At 37.5% G+C, this 8250-nt stretch overlaps 1 protein-coding gene across 1 annotated transcript in view; it reads left to right on the forward strand.

The window, feature by feature from the left end:
• The first annotated feature begins 2064 nt into the window (after window positions 1–2064).
• LOC107100843 (fibrillin-2-like) overlaps window positions 2065–8250 on the forward strand; it is an 86918-nt gene continuing 80732 nt past the window's right edge. The window contains exon 1 of the mRNA XM_015399498.1: window positions 2065–2197. The gene's annotated coding sequence lies outside the window, so the exon portion shown is untranslated. The remainder of the gene's footprint in view (window positions 2198–8250) is intronic.

Here is an 8250-nt window from a genome sequence, read left to right on the forward strand (position 1 = left end):
TTCTTAATGAAAAGGATGGAACAAGAGATGGATAGACAACTTGGACTTTGGCTGCAGTAATGAGAGCACTATTAAGGTTTGTTAAGGTGAACAATTAACTGAGCCGAAAAAGTTAAATTGTTAATTTACTGCTCCATATACAGTATATGTACATTCCTACCCTCATTTATGGTCATCAGACATGGAACACAACCAAAAGAACCTAGAGATCCTGGATACAAAGATGCCAAAACTAGATTATTTATAGTAGAGCCATTGTTTGGTTTGCACCTTTGGAGAATTTCCTAGCCCATTTCTTTGGTAGGTGACCTTAGGAAAGAGCCCAAACCCCCAAAGGAAAATATATACACTGTTTGGCCTTGGAACATTTTGGAAAGCCCAGTATTAGCAGGGTCAGGAGAAGAATACTTGGGGTTCCTTCCTGGACCTGCTGTACCTGCAATCGGAATAAGAGGAGGAGTCGATGTATCGTGTTTATCAGCATCAAATATTAAGGTTTAGATCATTCTTACATGCCTATGCTTAGTTCTGAATAGCTCTCACTCTGTCTGTATATGTGGGGTTTAGTTTTTGTTGTTGTTGCAGGAACTAACAGGTTGTCCTTCAGAATTGGCTCTGGCCAAATGCATGTCCTTTCTACAGAACATCATCCCACATCATGATACTGATATCCAGGCTCAGACTGGGAACGATTTTTGGCTCTGGCATTTTTCCATCTACACCGGCCCACTTACACCCCCCCAACTGCTGGGTAACATCCACACTTGCACAAAGTCAGCCAGACACCCACTCACCCATACAGCGCCGTCACTGACTCACGTTTTCTAGCCCAAAACATTTTCATAAACCGCCTGGATATATGAAATCTCGCCCAACTTGAACCAAAGACTATCGATCTCTCAGGCCATAAATCTACAGAAAAACATTTTTTTTACCCATAGACGGCCATCCTAAACTGCCGGGTTAGACGGGAAACGTGCAAAACCCCATCATACAGCGTTACATATTTTTGCAAAATATTTGAACATAAATTCGCCAAATATAAGAGGAACATTGTTGTTTGGTTTAAAGAAAGCATTTTAGTTTTATTAGAATTTAGTTTTTGTAAGGATTTTACAGAATGAAGAAACAGGATTTTATAGTTTTAAGTTACAGTTTAGAAAATTATACCATATGCCAACCGTCACAAGGATGTGCATGACAAGGAAGGGCTATATAGGTATTTATCATTGGATTACTTCTTGAGCTCCTTGAGTTATTTATTGTCACAGGTAGGTGCTTTGGCTGGAGAGTAAGTGTCGGGGCTGGTATGATTTAAGGAGGGCCGGCCCTCGCACGCTGAAATTAGGACCGGCCCACCGGGCAAATGTCCGTATCAAAGATTACCAGTTCCAGCCTGCTGATACCCCATGTTTTACAAGGCTGAACATATTGCCAAAGAAGCAAGGTTATTGCTCTTTGTATTTGTTTTCAATTGCTGAATTAAGAACAGAAGATAATATATTAAAGGTGAGGGGAGTTTTAATCTGGAGCTCTTCACTCTTCTAGCTTTGCAGCAAGATCTGAAATGTGCTCAGCTGTCCTTAGTTGTATACAACACAGATGGTCACTGTCTCTGTGTTAGCTACCCATCAGCTCTTGTGGCAATAAAGGACAAGAATGTGTCAATCACACGAATCTCTGCAAAGTTGATACAGTAAACAGACTGTTTGAACAGCAGAAAGCACATTTAACTGTGAAATTAGGATTACGAATCCAACCAGCTACTGGACTAAATAAACCATGTTTTAAAAGGGCTTATTTTGCATTTTTTGATGGTAAATGATATAAGCAGAAGATTGCTCTCTATCCCACTGTTATCACATCAGTGGGTTACCCTGGAGGAGAGTTTTGCCCCCCCCTCTCCAGATGATGATAGTGAAACCATGTCAGCCAGTGGGTTTAGCTGCTTGGCCCCTTGTTATAACAACTCCAGGAGTCTTGAGGAATGTGGGTTTGTCCTGCAGTCCTTTACTACCCCCCCCCCCTCCTCGGCCCCTCTCTGTGTCCCCTCCCCTCCCTGAAACCGGGCAATTCCTTCACTTTTTTCCTTTTTCCCCTCACAAGCCCCACATTTCAATATTCCACTCTGGGGCATATATATCCCGTCTCAAGTTGCTGGGCTCCTCGACGCTAAGGCGCTCCAAACTGTTGCAAGGTATTGCTTTATTCATTAATCTTACAATTTGGACGTAAGCGGGCTTTGATTGAGACCTTTGTTTCTGGATCCCCGTTGTTTTGCGGCGATTATCCTCTCATGCACAAATGCCCCTGGAGATTAGGGCAAAAAAAAAAAAAAAAACAGATTAGGATGCGCAAAAAGTTTAACATTTGAAGTATTAGCGTTATGCTTTTTTTGTCTGAAGTAGAAAAAAGGAAACTTTTTTTTTGTCTTGAATTACATGTTATTTTAGTTTTTTTTTTTAAAGATCATTGTAGTCTGGTGTCTTTTTCTGTCTGGATATTTTTAGTGTTTTTGGAAGGACGGGATGTTGCGCTTCCTTTCAATCGTAAAGCACTGGTGGGATTAATATTGGGTTATTGTGCAGCTATAAAAATAATCTCTTGTCATGATTTTACAGCAGAAACAGTTTTCTGGCTCAAATCCGTTTCTGTATAGTTATTTCTTTCCGATTACGCGTGATGTTGCATATTACGCGCAACGTAATCATTTCCTTAACAGAAAGAATCGGGAGATAACAGGAAAAAAATAAAAACATAAAGGCTTTGATCTAAGAACCTTCAGGATGAGTCCGTTCACTGCTTCATTGTGACAGAAGCTTTCCAGATCATGCTTTTCTTTTGTTTGGAGCTAATCCTGCCTCATGTACCTTTATAATTACAAGCAGAAGAAGCGTTTGTCTCACACTCTAAAAACAGTTTGGTAAATGCAACCAAAAAATTGGCTGGATTTGACCAATCTGGTTGGTAGTTATGTGTCCAACCAAACTTTTGGTTAAAACAAACCAATCTAATTTGGTACTGTTTTAACCCATCTAAATTGGTAAAAGGGAAAATCCAACATAAATTGGTCAGTTTGACTAAAATTTTGGTTGATGACAACATTGAAAGCCAGGACATGGAAAGGCGAAATAAGGCTAAATTCTGCATCCAATCCCAATGTCCCTACTAATGATTTCTGGAATTTGTTAATACTTAATACTAATGTAAGATGAAAGCCAAGATTTGCATCCTGTACATGTACACATCCTTATAATTGTTCTCAAGTTCCATAACTATTACACACAGCAATTTACTACAGCCAAATAGCCAGAGTAGTATACCATCAGTTACCATTTTTATTAGTTGATTTAATTGGTTGATCCTTGGTCAGTTTCTCACCAATATATCGGTGAATCTAACCAAAGTTGGTTTCACCTTCTAGAGTGGATGTTTTTCCAACCAATCCATTCTTAGAGTGCAGATTGGATTAAAGATAATTTTCAGATTTAGAGAGGCAGGAAAAGAAGGGAGAGCACAGACCGCCTGAAAGTTAAGATTTAGACTTTTATTCACCATGTTAAATAATATCCAATTAGTTCAAGTAGAATCAGAATTATATCTATGATCACTTTTAAACTCACTTTTGTACTTTAGCAGGATAGGTTTTAGCGCTGCTTTTTAGTTCAGCCACATATGTCATTATAGGCTCCTAAATGGGGTAGATTGGGGGGTGTGGGGGGGTTGGGCCTGCTGAGGTTGTATATCATCAGGGGCCCACATTGCACTGTTAAACCTGCCTGCAGTTGTATGTCAAGGCAGGAAAGAAGAGAAAAATAAACCTCATGGCTTCCGGCGCAGCTGGACCCTGATTATCTTTCATTTTAATGTGTGACGCTAAAATTTCAGACATGATACAGTTTATTTAGGGTTCTGAGATTATACATTTACAGGCTATGGTGGACAAACAAAATACATCCATAAATCTGTGGTTGATGAAATGATATGTAGAGCTAAGACTGGGCTGTCATGAAGAGAATCGGACAGACATTACAAATGATTTAAGACTGGGTCGGAGGCTGAACATCATTCTCAAATTGTTCTCCGCTTTACAATTATTTGTTATTATGTTTCGGTGTGTTACGTAAAAGAAATTGAGGCTTTGTGAAGCAGATAAACTGTAAATGTAGCTCAATTAATTTGTGTCTCCTAAATAAGATCGATTTCTTTTTGTTGGCAGATTGCACATTTGTCCTGTGGTTGTAATCGACTCAGTTAAATTAAGTTTGATTTAAAAAACTCCAAAAACAAATCACCTAAAACACACTGGAGTCTGATGCACCAATTATATGAATCTAATATAGTTCATGTCAGTCCAGTTTACTCCCACAGACACCAGTTATATAGTTTGATGAAGACTGCATCCACTCAAGGTTGCAGAAAGTACATTTTTCATAAATGACTAAGAAACAAATGTGAGTCCACAAGGGATTATACAGCACCGCTAAGGAAATGCTGTAATAGGTATGCCAGGCCCATTAGTGGCGCTCTAACACTGTTACAGAAACCTGCAATAAACAGCAGGCATGCACAGAAATCATATGTGAAGTAAACAAATTAATATGGTGTGGATCAGTGAAAAACACTTACTGAACTTACGTTTGTGGGGGTTGGCATAGGTCATACCATGTAGAGGAAGAATCTGAGAATGCTACTACCAATCCCTATTGTTTCTTAGCTTGATTGAGACAGCTGGGGGGGGATTTTTGTTGTTATTTTTAAGAGTTAGACACATGCAGTCTACAGAGAGATGGAGCCATGTCTTCATAGTTTCAGAAAAGACAAAGCTTTCCTGTACCGACTGAAACACAAAAAGGGTGCTTAGAAATGTTTCCACAATAGGATCCAGTTTAAAACATGATCGTTTACAAACTCTCAAAGCAGCGGGTCCGTGTGGACACAGCCTCAGATTTAACTGCTTAAACTCCAATTAGTCGTGTGAAAACACAATGCAACATAATCACTTTAACCATATAAGGGTTGTTGTATCTGTCTGAGAGATTTTAGATGACTGCACTGTGTCAATGACGTTGAACCAAGTCCTCAGTATAAACAAGCTTAGAAGCAACAAAAAAAAATCATTGACTTTAGCACAAATTCCTTTTCAGCCTCCCCCTACTCCATCTTTCTACCTCCTTTTGATAAAAGGCAGACACCTTTGAATAAAAATTGCGTAATAGATTGGTTATCCCTGTATATTGCACAACAATGTAATACTTTATATAATTATGAGACTAATTTGCCCACAATTTTGACTATAAAATATTGTTTAAGAGAGAAAGTCTGTTAGACAGATTTGGAAAACTGGCAAGTTTCCTGAGACACATGGGGCACATTGAACCGTGCTAAGATTTGAATTGACTCTGTCTACTGTTTGGAATAAATCTATTTACACCCTTAATACAGGTTAAAGTTTAGATGCGTTAAGTTTGAAATCCTGCGCAAATACTTTTATAGATATGGTAATGTTATATGCCACATTTTAATACATTGTTGGAGCCCAGTAGTTTAGTTTTCTTTAGTTTTCATTTTAACTATCTTTCATTATTTCTATCCAAAGAAGCATTTATTAATTTTGCATTGCACTAGTTTTAGAGAAACCAAATTAAATAACTACCAATCATCTGAGGAAAAAGAAAACATGGTTTCTAAGAATAAGCACAAACAACCCCATAAAGTTGTTTTACTCTTTTTTGCTTGTTACTGTTCGGCTTGTTTTAGAGATATTTTAATCTTAGTTTTTTTCTGTTAGCATATGAAAGAAAACAAATCTAGGAATCAACATGGTGCTACGGTGGTTAGCTGTCTACTCTTATAAAAAGGATATCTTTGGCTTAAATATCAGTCCAGTAGTAACAACTTCCACTGTTACATTTTGGGGATTTCGTCCGGTTCTGCAGTTTCCCCTGCTGTCTAAAGACATGTGTTATTTGGATGAGGATTAATTATTCCTTCCCAGCAAAAAATCTAAGCTCAGCCTTTTCATAGCATTTGGACCATTTGGCCATTCACTGTCTTTATTTAAACGTAAAAAACAGAGATAGTTGACTTATTTAGATTATATAAATATTCTGTCTTAAATCAGCCCAAACACCTTTACACTTTTATAATTTTGTTTTAGTGTTTGCCTGTAGACAAGAACTTTTTAAATACATATGCACCTTTTTGCCACTTAACAAAATTGTTCTCAAGTTTCATACCATTATGCTGTCTTGGTCATTATCAATTACTAATAATAACATTACAATTATGGTTGATAACTGATAAATTCCATTATAATACATATTCCCCTACTCTGTGGATGCCATAAGAAACCAACCACAATGTTGACATTGTTACTTTACTCCCTCCCCCCTCCTAAAACAACTAAAGCAACTAAAACAGCAACTACATGGAAATAAATCTGTTGTAAATATCAGTTTTATTTATTTATTATTTTTATATCAGAGCAATCTGATACAATTAAACAAACTGCAAACTATTAAACTATCAGTTTTTTTTAGATAATTACATCATTAAATTTTTTTTTCATCAACAACTGGAGTGCTGGTTAATGAAAACTCAAAATAGAGTCATGTGACAAAAAGAATGTTCTTAGAATAATCATTAATTTAAGAAAAAAACAACAACCATCAAATTTGTAGTAAAATATTATGAATTACTAAAGAGTTAGACATCAGCCTGAGATAAGTTTGCCCCACTCTCACACTACAACTGTAATATGCTTGAAGGGTTTCCCACATTTTATGCTCGATTTAAGGACATTTCAATGAGATCAGGATCTATGCTGTGACACAGCCCAGGAATTTCCATTTCTACCAGTCTGTAGCAGATTTACTGGTATGTTTTGGGTCATTGTTATGTTGCAAGGCCCAGTTTCCCTTTCAGCTTTAATTTTTTACAGATGCTCTCTCTCTTTTTTTTTCTCAAGCGCCCTCTAATATAAAGTATGATTCATAGTGGATTCTATGGTAAGCTGGCCAGGTCCCGCTGGAGTAAAGCATCTCCAAGGCATGCTACTTCAAGTTCTATGCTATGTAGTAAAAAGACCGAAATACTTGCTTTGATAGCCTAACCTGAGAAATCTAGCTGTTGTTTTGATTGGCGCCTACATGTAGACTACCTTTCTGCTGTAAAATCGCTGAGTAAGTAAACCTTGATTCACGGGACAAGGGTTTAGGACTTAAGTGCATCAGGAAGGGCAAAAAACTCTACCAAGTCTGAGTGCAAGCTTTAATGAGTGGTTTTGGCAATCCCTGATTAGGGGGCGCAGACGAAAAGACTCACACACAGAAGGGATGATTTTGAGTTCTCTCCTTAAATCTCTAAGCAGACACACTTGCTAATTAACTCAGAGAGATTTTTAGATTTCCCCATGGTGTTCAATCTCTTTTAACAGTCAGGGTCACTTCAAATACATTTCTAAGATTTATAAAGGCCAACACTCAGTTAAATGCTGAATGATAATCATGCATCATGTACTACTGATGTGACCCGTCTATGTGTATTCCCTTTGGGAATAAATGTTGGGTTGTCCTAATTAATTCCTCACCTGTATTTTTATTTTTGAATCACTTTTAGCAGTTTTAAATTGTATTTTCTTTAAGTGAAATTTGTTGGATTTAATGTTTAAATGTTAAGAAAACACATAGGCTCTTCTTGGGTGTCCTACTTTTTTCATTACCACACTTATTCCTCATTCCAAGTGTGGGCAAAGTGATCATTTTAATTGTTGGCACTGATTCATACTGATTCGTGACAGGGAGAAGGTAAATCAAACCCACAACCTTCCGATTGCATGATGACTACTCTACCCACTGAGACCCAGTCGCCCATGTTGACATCAGTTTCTGTTTGGTTAAACCAGCACCAACCCTTTTTCAACAGCCCTTAGACATGAACAGACATGCTGATGAAATTTCATATTTTTCTTTTAAATAAAAATTCACTCTGGAAGGTTGTCTTTGTCGGAATACAACGGTCAAAAACAAACAGAACAGATAGTATAACTTCTGCTCATCTTTCTGTTTGGGCTGTTTTAAACAATCATTAAAGGATGGATTTGCAGAAAGTAAGAATTTTACCTGAGACATTTAAACTTCAACGTAAGGTTTTACCAACAGTGATACATACATGTTTATATACCATCTCTATGACCATAATTTCCCTTTAAAGCAGGGACCTGCTAACCTGACTCCGCCAGATGGATTT

This window comes from Cyprinodon variegatus, unplaced genomic scaffold (genome assembly GCF_000732505.1).
Source record: "Cyprinodon variegatus isolate N-32 unplaced genomic scaffold, C_variegatus-1.0 Scaffold30, whole genome shotgun sequence".
In the NCBI taxonomy this organism is placed as follows: domain Eukaryota; kingdom Metazoa; phylum Chordata; class Actinopteri; order Cyprinodontiformes; family Cyprinodontidae; genus Cyprinodon; species Cyprinodon variegatus.